Below are 15,389 nucleotides of genomic sequence, written 5' to 3' on the forward strand. Positions count from 1 at the left end.
ATTATTATTATTATTAATACTTTTATTATTTCCTTGATTTGACACTATTGTTTCAATCGAACTCTGGTAATGCTTTGATTACGTTTATAATTTATATTCGCATTGTCACCAATTGTATGTAAATACAACTGATTGTACACAATATATTTGCCAATCAACTATATTGTCTGTTTCATATTTGTTTATCATTGCAGGTAATGTCTACCGGATTTTTGTTAACATCCTAAGAAGTTAACAAGATGTTAACTTCGATTTTTCAGTTCAAGAACTTGGTTTTTCCTAGGAAATTATGTTGCGTCAAAGGTCTAGTGAACTTATAGTGTGTGTGTGTGTGTGTGTGTGTGTGTGTGTGTGTGTGTGTGTGTGTGAATATGAACAAATTACGAGCTAGTATCAGACAACCAGATGACTATTATTGGATTCTTTATAATATAAAGATACGATTAATAAAGTTTAATTATCATATTCTGATGCGAATGATTATTTTACTGCAAGTGGAAGTTCCCCACTTTGATTTATTCCATGATAATCATTAATTATTGTCTCTGCCTCTTGTAACTGTTCATTGCGCGGCTAATTAGTGTCTTTCACTTGCATCTTATTTCCTAATTCATTTACTTCACAAAGGCTTTCGACAAGGTATGGCATGCTGACTTGTAGGCCACCGTGCAGATATACAACGTAAGTGCAAAACTAATCAGCACCAAATAAAGCCTGTATGACAAGGCGGCTAGCGCAGTTCTAGTCATTGCCAACATAGGAGATTTGTTCAGAACCACAGGTGGAATCAGACAGTGCAGCCTTCTCTATTCTACTCTCTTCAACATCTACCTGGAAAGGATCATGTCAGAGAAAAATGCAAACAGAAGAAGAAATGGGAAGATAACATCAACGAGTGTATAGGCATGGCCTTTGCAAAGTCCTAAACAGCATTTGAAAACAGGGCACAATCGACAGAGACAGTCGCAAAGTCAACAGTGGCGCCACTAAGACCAGCCAGGTTAAGAGAGAAATGAAAACTTAGGAAAGGGGGAGTGGTTTTTGTTATCACGTAAATTAAAGATGTTAATGCTGAAAGAGTGATTTTAAGCAACGCAATCTGATTAGAAATGTATATATCGTGACTTACCCCGAAATCTAAATGCAATTGTGCACGTTAAGTGTGTTAAGTGTGCAAGTGTGATCGACGGTCAAATAGTAGCAACTTTACTGTCATCAATATTGACGTTGCATATCATTAAATACCTATACAATCTTCGCGATTCTTACTTGATATAAATTTGCCACACATTGAACTATGTTTATCACACCTAAATTATCTTCCAATGCAGTATATGAATATAACTATGCTTAATGATTTCATCAGCTGACACTTGAACATACGTCTGCAACTATGACGCTTGATCACATGACCGTTCCCACCCACTAAATTTGTCACATTTCACATTTTTTAAAATTCAGTTGAACTTGTTTTTTGTACATGCTGGTCTTCATTTATTCACGTATGAGCATGGCTTGAACTTATAATACTTTATTTGTATTTATGCTAGTCAATGTATTGTCAGTGTTGTCAGTGTTCACTGGTACTTCCTTATTCTTTACCCATGCCCAGCAGACTTAAAAGGCTTTGATGTTTGACGGACAAGAGATAATGAAATATGTTTATATATTTAATACTTACTGAATGTAAACGGACTAGTATTGCTAATTAAATTGTGTGAAAACCCTCCGTTTGTGTCACTATCAGTGTGCTCTTCATCGCGATTTTAGATTCAACATTACACCTTCGTGCACACAGGTACTCAGATAAGGCTCGAGAACGACCAGATACCCTATATGACCTTTCATAAGTCACCATTGGTATAAAGAAATGAGTTACACATTCATGCTTTAGATGTTTATTTTTTTTTGCCATTGTAATAGACGTAATATGACTATTGCTGTTGAAGAAGCGACAATAAAAACGCAAATAATTAGAAAAGGGAGAGTAGGGTTAAATACTATAGTAATTTATCTAGTTTTCAAATGATAACAAATAGGATTTCATTTAATAAAAGACAAGGAAATGAATATAAATTATATAGAGGCAATGTAAACCAACAATTAGATCTCCGCCTTCTTCTTTCTGATAGTGCTGGTGTTTGATGTTGGAAGAAATAAATTTGGAGATCTACTTGTTAGTCTAAGACACAATGAAGATAAAACTGTTCAATTTAACAGTCAATGTCACAACTCTCCCTTTTACTCATTACTTGCAAAACAAAATCCTTTTCTCAATCGATTTTTCAAAGAAAATATACAAATGACATGTCATATATATTTTATATATCCCAGACATATCACAAAATGATAAGACCAAACTGTATTTATCAGGATGTTTATTAATTTTACCAGTGGGTTTTCTACAACAATAGGATGGATTTTAATATTTTTGTACTTCAGAAAAGTTAACTAATTTATTGATTATAGGCTGGTGCTGGTGGCAAAGTTGCCAGAGTAAATCCTCGGACTATGGCACCTAATGACACCACTGATTTATTGCAACAGATGCAAGATATGGTTGGCCAATTGCTTTTGCTTAATTACACAGTGCCACATGATGTAACTTATCTTTTTCTACAGCAGTCAGATACAAATCTTTCTGCCACTGATGTCTCATTCTGCAGACCCTTACCAACCCATCTGAGATATTTAGACATTTATTTTGGTTGGTGGGTTAGGATTCATCCGTGACCTCATAAAGTGTAAAAATATTTAAATGTGGTGGTAAGGATTAGAGTAAACTTGGATTAGCCAGCGCAGTTCTTCTGGATTATTTGTAGTTCACCATGTCTTTTTTAGCAAGTTTATAGAATAACATTTCTCAATCACTACACCATCATAACATGTACTTTTGTCCATAACAATAAAGTGTGCCATGTGAGACAATGAATTATTGCATGTATTATACAAATGTTTCCATGTTCATTCACAAATAAATAGACGATTGATTTTCATTCATTCATGTGTAGTCCTAAGATGAATGACATCTCCGATGATATTTTTGTTTTTTGTGCGACCAAAAACAAATATCAGGGGAGACGTCTTACACTAAAATTCCTGTGGAGCATGTGTTGTGTATTACTGGGACGATTTGTTGTTCGCAGATGCTGCGAGACATATTTTTTACTGACTGTACATTTTTTATCACACGGCCTATCCACTTACATGTTTAGTGTATGAAATCTTGTGTATTTAGCATTTTATTTTTTATCAGTTGTATGGTCAAGGGGGGGGGGGTGTCTAATTCACATGTCTGGAGCTTCTCATCGTCATGTTTGCACTCTGACCTTAGACCAGGCATTATGTTCAGTGCTTCATTTTGACCAGTCCATTGTCGGGTGATTGGTCCTACTAAACACTACAAAGACACACAAAGATAGGTGACACAGAAAGATGGGCAAAGACAGGGCAAAGATACACAAAGACGTGGCAAAGAAGGCACACTGACATTTAAACTGTCAGTAGTGGGAATATTTACTGCTGAAACAATATTTATAGAAATAAATATATAAAACTTAGAAATGCTTGCTTTATTTGCATTGATCATTCTTTCATTCTTTTCTTAATATCTATCTATCTATCTATATCTATATATATATATATATATATATATATATATATATATATATATATATATATATAAAAAGAAAAGAATGAAAGAATGATCAATGCAGATAAAGCATTATATATATATATATATATATATATATATATATATATATATATATATATATATATATATATCGTTCTGGGATAGCAATGGCCATTAACTTGGTGACCATTTATGACCCACTATGTTCTCTGTGGCAAATAAACTCTCATTAGAATAAAGGCCCCATTAAACTTAACTGTAAGAGGTGTTTGTGATTATCCAATGAAGCAGGGAATTTGTTTACTATAAGAATTGAACATGGCATGAAATGCAGCCTCAGACTCAAAACATTCAACAACAAAAAATGGATGAAAACATATTCTGGAAGGGTTTTAGTACACATATGTAGTCGTCAAAACTTAATTGGATACCTGTTCACATTTATTAAGAAAAGCGTTATTCTTTACCGGAAATTAGACATAGTGGAATAGCTGTACATTTCTTATTCGCAATAAAATAATAAACAAAAGAGTTGCCTTTTCTTTGCACACTGACTTATAAGGACTTCGTAGTAAAATAGACGATTTTCTCACGCAGTGGCTGACCACAGAGAACTCTTTAACACGCCCTGGGAAACCCAAACAGGTTCCAGCACAGACGCTTATACCTCCTGTAGAATTCAACATAACTCTGCGCTTGGCAGGAAGAAATTCTGCCGCTCCTAGGTATCAACCATTCGGAAAATTCCGGACGAAGCACGAGAGCTTGCGATCTATTTATATTTTCTAGAAATGGCAGCCTCATTACCTACACTGGGGCTCGTATCGTTGCTTACAATTTAACCAACAGTCATATATACACATATAATAAGATTATCAATACATGTATGACAATAAAAAAATGTAAGCAATGATACGAGCTCCTGTGATTACCCACAGTACTTTCTCCGCTTGCACATGTGAAAGGCCGAGATCATTACATTCGAATGTGTCAATGCCTTCAAGGTCAACTCTATATTTAGCGTATGTAAACAAGTTAACATGCTCCGAGGAAATAAACGAAAATATCACTTTTCAAAATCTAGTAAAACTAAACAAATGAATATATACGCTTACTTGCGACTACGTTTGAAAACTTTGGAGATCATTTTACAAAAATAATGCTACAACGTGAGAGAATATCCGCGGAAAACCACGAAATACGTACTTCCTGCTAGCAAGAATAGTAACTCTTCACCGCACGTGATATGCAAAAATATTGTAAACAATGGCAACAATATGGCATAAAGTGGGTTCAACAACACACAAAAACGTCATTTCATGACAAAGTATACATTTAAACTAAAGAAACAGAAATTACAAATTTGTTTTATTCATAATACTAAATGTATTAACAGTCGTGGTACAATTTTCGGTGTGTAATGTATTTTCAAGGCTAGACTGGGACTTGATATTTACAAATGGCCGGTGATATGTAGAGGCATTGGTAGGTATATTTGTTTACAAGCATCATGAAAAGTATAGGCGAAAATGGGGTAAAATTTAAATTATTTTGATGACAAGAATCCAATTCATGGCACTTATTGTGAATATCAGTATATCAATACTGACATAAAGAACAAACAATCGATATGTACCCTATCACTTAATTATTTTTTTTTTAAAGTTAAATAATCATAAATATTTAGCGGGAACTCAGCGCCAGTTCTTTTTCTCGCACTCTTTCTGACTGCACAATTTATTACTACTTCATAAACTCTACAGCGACAAAAAGTGATCAAAACTAATATTAAAACTGGTGGACGGTGCATGCGAATGCTTCCTGTGAATTTAACTGAAAAGATATGATGAATATGAGTTCATTTTTCTTTCTTTTATACTATGATAGACATATTCCTATCTCGAAATGGGTCATCATGGTAGTCTGAGCTTATTTTGTCACTCGCTTCGAGTTCTTTCCTTCAAATTATTGTTTTTTCAACATGAAGCTCGCGTCAAGCACCTGTGATTCCTTTTCCGGCGTCAACTTGTAAGCCACTGGTACTTTTTCGGGGAAAAAACACAAATAATACGCTCTCTAACTGACATATCGGGTTGGGTGTAATCATTAGTTACCCGCCGCCCCGCCCCCCTTAAATGCCAGTGCTGTAAACACGACAAAACCGAAAGTACAGGGTCTCGGATCGTAGCTTACAATTAACCCAGGTCCGACCGGGGGGGGGGGGGGGTGCAACCGAGGGTACATCCCCTGGGCCCGGGCCAACAACACTTTTTCATTTTATAAAAGAAACAATTTGTTTGAAAAAGAACTTGGAAAGGCCCTGGTATTTCGTACCCTAGGGCCCGTGATCGCTCTCTACGGCCCTGAATTCACCCATGAATCATACATATACTAAAACTATAATAAATGGAGCATGATAGAGAGGGTCCTATGTCAGAACTGGTCATGAGGGTAATCTAAGGTATTTTTGTCACTCTGTATGATTTTTGTCCTTCAGATTATTGATTTGTTTTTGTGGGGTTTTTTTCTCAACATCAAACTCGCGTTAAGTACCTGTGTTATCTCCCTTCTCGCGCGACCTATTTAAGTATCAACTAGGATTTCAAGCTAAATTTGGTATCGATCATTAGATCAGGGATTGGACATTTTATGCATGTACAAATTTTGACTTATTACCACACAATTATGAAATGCCAAACCATTTTCCGACGCTACCTGTCATCATGTCACTTATTCTCATCAGCTTTAATATGCAGGTACAAGTCACTGAATGGAATGCTGCCCTCATTGGTCGACCGAAAATGACCTAATACGCCTGCTTATAGCCTGCTTTTGCAGTTGAGGGGGTGGGTGGGCATCAGATAATCCAGTGCGTTTACTGGTATATTAAACTTACACGGTTTGCTTAGGTTTAAAGAGTCAAATGCCTGAATAAAGATCGATACTAAATTCGTTATGTAAAGTGTTGCTTGAGATAGATGCGTTGATTCTTAAATATATCACGCGACAAGGGAGAAAATTGCCACCACCACCCCATAAAGTACATGTATGATCTAGGCAAATAAAAGTATGTAAATAAAATGCTAAGCAACGATACGAGCCCACGTGTTGTAGAATAGGACCTACTGATTTCCGCACAAATGGCAACGAATATACTTTGAAGACAAAATGCATGTTTCGATATCGCAGTCAGTGATAAATATCATGTTGTAAACATGCTTTGAATTACACGATAAACCATAAATAATCCAAATGAACCGTACGGGCATCATATAGTATAAAATAGTTTAAAACATGATTAAATGTCATTTACTTCAACAAAATTGGGTATCCCAATCATACCGCTCTCGTAAGTCATTGAGATCAATATAATTAACTAACTAAAGTGGTAAAGTGGTTATTGGATTTGATTCAGAAGCAAGTTTGGTACATAGTGACAAGAAAATCCTATTTTCCTGTGTAAATACAGAATACGTTTCACTTATTTCAAAATTGTGGATTTTTTGTTGTTGTTTTTATTTTTTTAAATAAATATACAGCATAAAAGTATGAAAAGAAAACATTATCTGTATAATTCATTTACAGTTTTATTCATTCATTAAGTTTTTCTTTTTTAAAATTGTTATTTGACTTTTATTGTTTTAATTTTACCTTGACCCGGAATAAAAATTATGAGAAGTAATATATAGACATGTCAGGGCATGTTATTTGGATATCACTTTTCGGAGGTTGGGTTGGTGGATATTTTTTAACGTACTGTACTTCACAAATGGCGCAGCATTTGACAAACGAAATAATGTTACTCATGCACAAATCTTCATATAATGTTAACTCTCTCTGTCTGTCTGTCTGTCTGTCTCTCTCTCTCTCTCTCTCTCTCTCTCTTGAATAACATTTATTTGTTTTGTTTAAATTTACAAAAAATAAACTCTCCCTTAAGTTCTATTGCGTACAGATTTTTTAGATTAGTGGGTTTTCCTTGATCCTCCAATATGGGAGCATACATTTTAAAAGCAAATTGCGTGGTCTTTGCATCTTCATGGAGAGTTTCACACATGTACCGCCGTAAATAAGAAAAAATAAACTAATTGCTTCTTAAAATAGTCATTTGTCTGTCCAAATCGTTCCATTTCAGACATTAAGTGTTAAAAATACTGATGACAATCCACAAGATAGTGTATTTTGCATTTCAGCACGTAAATGTTGAAGTGGCTAACAACAACGCCGCCACCCGATTAAATCGTCGGTACCATATATCTTTAAAAGAGAGCTTGCGAGCAGCTTACAAATTTATTTTACGTTTGATTTCACATCATGCTTAAGGCAATATTACATTGATTCAATAAACATGTCAAATTGACAACTATATCCTGAAGATTGAATATGACATGTCAAATTGTAGATCTCTGATTACGGATAAATCACAGCATTAAACATTTCAATGAATTTATTTTTAACCTTCTGCATGTGCGTTTTCTCATACTTTCATTTTATGTGTCAGTTTCCTTACCGTTGTTGTAGAGGCATCTTTGAAATATTCCTGTGTCCAGAATGTTTTTCACGAGTTTGTGGCTTGTTTACTTGAACTATTTTTATATTCATGTGGTAGGTATGATTAACAACGTAATATATCTTGGCAAACAGCCAGACTTCCGTTGTAAATACAAATTACCTAACCGATTATAGTGCACTATGTGTTTGGTACGGTGGAAAGATTAGATAGAGTCAACAAGAAAACGCGTTATCATTTCGTAGAGTGGCCGGCTAGTCTAAAGCGCTCTCCGTTACGGATCACTGCCATCTCACCTCTGTCTGCGTATGTTCGAGTCTCGGATTCGGCCAATGTGTGTATGTGAGAAAGCTTGCTAATAGCTTCTCGAGGGTCTGTGGTTCTTTCCGAGGATATTCCGGGTTCTTCCTCTACCATTAATACTGGCCGCCTTGTATAGCCTGTCGTGTGCTGAAAATGGCGTTAAACCCTACAACAACAACAAACCGTACATAATGCACCAATTATAGCTAGGTTTGTTGCTTTACCTGGACAATGCTATATACACCCTATGCAACCCTCCGATCGGGTTGCGCATTAGGTATAATTATTATATTTTTAAGTAATCTATGATATAGTTCGCGACTGTGCAAGTAACAAGTGTTTTTTGTCTCGCTTTGCAGAAGCACTTTAAGCTTTATCTTATATTAATGTGTACGGAAATCTCACCGGGCTGTTGCACAATGCAGTGTACATACTTTGTGCTTTACCTGTAAAATATCATTGAAGAATTGAATGACTTTTTAACTATGAGCTGTGTTTAATTCGTATCAGCCCTTACTGTACATCACATAGATGATTTCAGATAAGTTACATTATGTCATATTATGCAACATCCAGATTTGGGTACATACGCTAATCATTATGTACATTTCCAACTTCACAATGGATATTTCAACTAAATATATTCGTTTAGCAGATGCAGAACATAACACCAGAGGCATGTATATATGACCTAATCCTATTACAAAGAATAACCTTTCAACACTGCACTTGCTGCAGATAGATAAGGTGACTAACTCCCAGCCAACCGCTCCGGTGGCCTAGTGGTTAGAGTGTCCGCCTCAAATGCGGGAGGTCGTGGGTTCGATCCCCGGCCGAGTCATGCCAAAGATTTACAAAAATGGTACTAACAGCTGCCTCGCTAGGTGCTCTGCATTAAGAGGTTAGTGTTAGGACCGGTCGGCCTGGTGTCAGGATAACGTGACTGGGTGGTACGTCAATCTACGTCTGAGGCATGATGCTCCAGTGCTAGACATCAGTATAAACTGTCACACTGCAGACATCGTAGAGATATGACTGAAAACTTGTTAAAGGTACGTTAAAAATCCAAATCACACACACATAATTCCCAGTCACTGCGCACATAGCAGCCTACTCGTCCTCTCCGTAACATAAACAGAAAGATTTCCTCCTTGTAGAGTGAAAAAAGCACTATATGTTCCATTTTGGAGGACTGTTTTGGAATCTCATCCTGAAAATGCTAATGGAAGCTAGTAGGCATAGCAAATGACTGGGTTTTCACATCTTCGCTAGATATATAAACCTATCTAAAGTGAGATTTGTCAACATATAGGAACCTTGACTAGGGAATATATGGTGTTGAAAACAGAAGGAAAGTGTTTCCAAAAGGGACATTTACTTTAAAATAAAGAAATCATAAAGGAAAAGAACAAATAAACCTTTTAGACTTTACTGTAAGAAATTATCAAATCAGACATGATCACATTTGCATGAATGAGAGCTAATGAATATTTCCCACTAAATGTTTTCATAAAAAAATAAAATATCTATAACGCGAGAACCCAATATAAAGGCTTCTGTATGTAGCAGAGAGCTAAATATTGCTTCAGTTTTGTTCTCTGAGACGAGGAGGCTGCCAAATAATGCAAGTGTTGTCAGTTTTCGGTTCTAGTTCTCATCTCTCTCTCTCTCTCTCTCTCTCTCTCTCGTTCTCTCTCTCTCTCTCTCTCTCTCTCTATATATATATATATATATATATATATATATATATATATATATATATATATATAGATATATATGTATATATATATATCCAGTTCCATTGGATTTTCGACTATTGTTTTAACCTGTTTGTTGTCAAATGTGTCATTTTGATCACAGGTCTATTTCACGAACATGAAAACAGGTTTTGCCGACAAAATTTCACGACACAACTTACTTTTTCTGCACTCTTTTGAAAAAGTCTTTACTAATACTTTATTGCCGTATGTAAATTATACATACTGTATTATTATTATTATTATTATTATTATTATTAATACTTTTATTATTTCCTTGATTTGACACTATTGTTTCAATCGAACTCTGGTAATGCTTTGGTTACATTTATAATTTATATTCGCATCGTCACCAATTGTATGTAAATACAACTGATTGTACACAGTATATTTGCCAATCAACTATATTGTCTGTTTAATATTTGTTTTTCATTGCAGGTAATGTCTACCGAATTTTTTTAAACATTCTAAGAAGTTAACAAGATGTTAACTTCGATTTTTTAGTTCAAGACCTTGGTTTTTCCTAGGAAAATATCTTGCGTCCTAGGTCTAGTGAATTTATAGTGTGTGTGTGTGTGTGTGTGTGTGTGTGTGTGTGTGAATATGAACAAATTACGAACTAGTATCAGACAACCAGATGACTATTATTGGACTCTTTATAATATAAAGATATGATTAATAAAGTTTGATGTTGAATTTTTGTAAGGAAATGGCTGCTTGATCAACCAGCGAAAAAATATCGTTCCTAATCTTGATGAGGGGACCCTCTTGTTTTTCTTTTTTGGGGTGTTGGTGGGTGGGGTTATTGTAGGGGTGTTGCTAGTTAAGAATGTCCTACTTTAGAATACATTCATAGTACCATATATATGTCTGTACCCATTTTCCTCTGGTTCAAGAATGTTAATTCCAGCTAAATATTCAGACCTCATTTATTATTATTATCATTATTAATAGTAGTAGTAATAGTAGTAATAATAATAGTAGAAATAGTAGTAGTTGCAGCAGTAGTAGTCTTTGAAATGGCTAAGTTTTTTAACTGGTGAGCTTTATTCATCACTGCTCTTCATTGTTCCATTCTGGACTTCGACATTCTGAAATTGTACTGAAAAAAGATTTCATTCTGCAAAATGTGGAAGTGGTGCGAGTGACAATGTGGTAAATGTGCATTAGTTTTATACTTGATAGCAATAATTTGTTATTTGAGTTTAACGTTGATATGGAATAAGTATAGCATTATGTACAGACGTGGATCGCGTTCTAAATTTTAAAAATACAAGAGAACATTTCTGGACTCCTCTTTTTTGCTTTTATAACAACATTATTCTAGCCTCATTGAACTATGTGCTGATATTTCAGTGTGGGACCATAGCGATGTTTCAGAATACAAATGCACAAAAAAAACCATGTACATACGATGATGTTCCGAAGACAAAATAATGTTATTGACCACTCCTAATTTCTTTACAAGAATTAGTCCTAACTGAATAGAACACACTGGTGATATTGTCATCAATGGGCATGCAATAGATCTCAAAACATCCTAAAAAATGACAAAATTCACAAAACATACAATGATCGACAGTTTTCATAGAGGTGACAAATATTTGATGAGATGAACATGAAAGCAGTAATATGTTTATCGAGAGATGATAAGCATTTGTTGACTGGGCGCCCACACAAAGGGACCGGAGTGGTGGGGGAGAGCAGTTGCTCTCCCCCCCCCCCCTTTAACGATTCAAGAAAGAATTACCATATCGAAACTGAAACTCTTTTTTCGAGAAATAATTTTAATTACTACACTATAAATTTTGTCAGAAATAAAGCAGAGTTAGAGAAAAATATATAAGAATTTCAGGTTTATTTCCAGTTGAAAAATGTCGGAACGTAAAATACATTTACTCTGTCATGACGCATCCAAATAAAATAAAAATAGTATAGTACAGATATGAAACAACTTACTTTTATCTGAACGACTTTAAAATTCCGTCACAGACTGAGTGACTGGAAATGCATCAATGAAAAATAAATTTGAAATGTACTGATTGATAATGCATCCGAAGAACATAAAACTGTATACCAAGGTTTAACAGATTATTAACTTTATGTTATGCAAGCTTCTGACAAGCGTAAATACAACTAATGAGGTGATACTGTTGAATACTGCAGAACATTGTATGCTCGTGAAATCAATACAATGGCTGGCAAATATGATGGACCTGCTGGTTGGATTGAAGGTTTTGTGCAAGATAGTAAGTGTTGGACAGAATGGGGTATTTAAAGGTTAAATCAAAGCATTAGATTATGTGCCATTTATATTTTATATGTACAAAACGGAAACTCCATTACAAAATCTGTTTTGGCAATGTCAGACTTAAATTGCAAGGCTAATGGAGATATTAATGTTAGAAAAACAAAGTTGCAAAACATGAAATTAGTAAGATATAATATTCAAACATGATACTAACCTATTTAGTATGTGGTTACGGTATCTTTAATTACTCAGTGGCATGGTGATGGACTTGGTATCGTCTGATACAACAATTTATTGAAATCCAGCGACTCGTTTAAAATGGGATTAAAGCCTAGCTTCAATACCAATGTAGTCAAAAACGGTATTACAACGGCCAATAAACAATATGCGACAAAAAGACAAGAAATTGCAGATAAAGAAAAATATAGATGTATTTATGAAAATTACAAAAAATATATTATGGTCTGAATATTGTTTTTCAATAACTCTCTTTGCCTTCGGTACATGTGTTCCAACACAATAACTCTGACGATGTTCTGATCAGTATATGCTCAACCGTGTCTATTATCAAGTCTGCCAATTCTATTCGACTTTTCGATTTTTAAAGAGTGTGTGACAATCACAAAATGTGAGAAATTTCTTATTTACGTCAAAAAAACTATTTATTGGGAAGAGTTATCATCAACTAAGCTCATTCAAGTCTGATCAAGAAATAAACATTTATTTCGGTGATTATTATTTATGCAAGTGCTGTGATTTACGTTTCGAGATAGTTTATGAAAACAGAATACATTACGATTACTAACATCTAACTCTGTTTAAAATAGTGTTCACACCTTTCAGAAAAATTGTAAATAACAAATAGATAATGTCCAAACAAGTGTGATAACATACTTAGCCAATAAAGACTGTTTTCCCAGCAGTATTCAAGAGCCAACTAATCACACGTGCAGTATAGTTCTAGTCAACGCTGCCACTGTATTTTGTCAAGCCCAAATAGATAACTACAAATTTATATTAAATCCTTTGAATTTTGGTCGACGAATAAATAATCTTTTACCTTCCGATGGGCCACGATCGCCATATTTTCATTACCTTCACCTACAAACCTTTCAAAAATTTTGATGCAGATATATCTACTTCTGATGTAGTCGTTTCTATCGCGGGAGCTATATATAGCAGCTCATTTTACATTCATTTCTGTAAACGGGGTTTTCAGCCTTGGTCCTAGCGATACAATTTTTCCACATTTTGAATTTATTTGCCCAAAGTTGTCTCTAAAATTACCCTCCAAATGTGTTAGATTTATATGTTAAACTAATGGCGCTCTTTTACTTTCAATAGTTGCCGACTGCTGTTGTAATATCACGTTATATGTTTCTATCTCGCTCTTCACTTAACATATAAATATATATATAGCTCCCGCGATAGAAACGACTACATCAGAAGTTCAGAAACAAATGTAATCAACCAAAACGTATTGCCCCTACTATGCAAATGTACATGATCTGTTTACAAAGTAGTTCCGAATACTCTATTGGGCACACGTGTCCTGAGCGTGGGTGGAATATTGTGTGCAATATCGTAAAATATTGAACGATTCTGATAATGTAAAGTTAACTCTTCGCTCAGAATTGTAATGTGCGCATTGTATTCTCAAGAGCGTTTCGGATCCAACCGGAATCAAATATCAATATACTGTGATATTAGCAATTAATTTTATTTATTCAAAGCACTAATATATTTATTCATTTTTGATCATTATTCACATACATAATTAGAAGTCATTTTTAAATGTCATTTTGGTAGCACTCCTTGGAATGACACGCTATATACATGGTAGCCAGTATAACTGTTAGAGGTATAACACAGGAAAATCCCAAGCAGAACCACCGACCCATGGCAAGCTTTCCCACATACTCACAAAGACTGAGCCTGAGACTCGAACCCACGCAAACAAAGGTGAGACGGCAGTGATCCGTAACGGTGAGGCCGTTGGACCACTCTGCCCAAATGTGGCCCCTTACTGACTGTAGACGCTTTCACAACGATAAATGTGCATACAAACATATTTTTAAATCTCAGCTTACGTGATATATTTTATATGCTATTTATGTTAATTGTTTTCTTAAAGTATGCCGAATTTTCAGGTTGAACATGGCATTGCTTGGAGAAAACCGATGTTAATGAAAATTGACTGTAGCGCACATTACACAACATTACACATCAGGTTGAGTTATTGAAACTGTTAATGTAATTATATATAAACTGTATCGTTTACTTTTGAAAATCGTGCTAGTTAGTAGAAGCTTTGAAAAAACATGTTATTTGACACGTTAGCATGTTATTTAAAGAAACACCCTTTAAAATTTGTAAGCCACCATATATTTCCTGTTTTAATCGTTGTAGATCCTGTAAAAATATCCCATGCTTGTGTTCACTTGGTACATCGACATTTTTCTTCATTTAAATATATGAAGCTGTACTAAGCAATACTACAAAGATTCTAGGAATGTTTGAGCTAAATTGTCAGTTATCTTCAATAAAAGCACATCTTACGTATTGAATCCTTATCATAATAAGAAGGTCAAGACAAATACCAACTGTAACTATCATAAGATGAGCAAAGTAGGGTATGCACGTTATAATAACTGTCAGTTGTTTAGTAAATCTAAAGAGTAGACAGTGGAAAAGGTCAATCATTTGTCAATAGTAATCAGTGTATGAAACTAGGTCTATAGCGTAATCTAATTAACAGATATGTATCCAAGACAAATCTCAGTAAAAGCGACAACCTTCATTTTACACTCCTTTTATGGAATTTGACCATACATGCAACCTATTGTTATACTAGTATTTTCTTGAATAAAAGTTGAAATTGATTATTACTCCTAAGCCTGTAAAGAAAACACTGTTAATACAGCATAATGCAGA

Source organism: Sinohyriopsis cumingii, chromosome 8 (assembly GCF_028554795.1).
Source record: "Sinohyriopsis cumingii isolate HCF-2022 chromosome 8, ASM2855479v2, whole genome shotgun sequence".
Lineage (NCBI taxonomy): Eukaryota > Metazoa > Mollusca > Bivalvia > Unionida > Unionidae > Sinohyriopsis > Sinohyriopsis cumingii.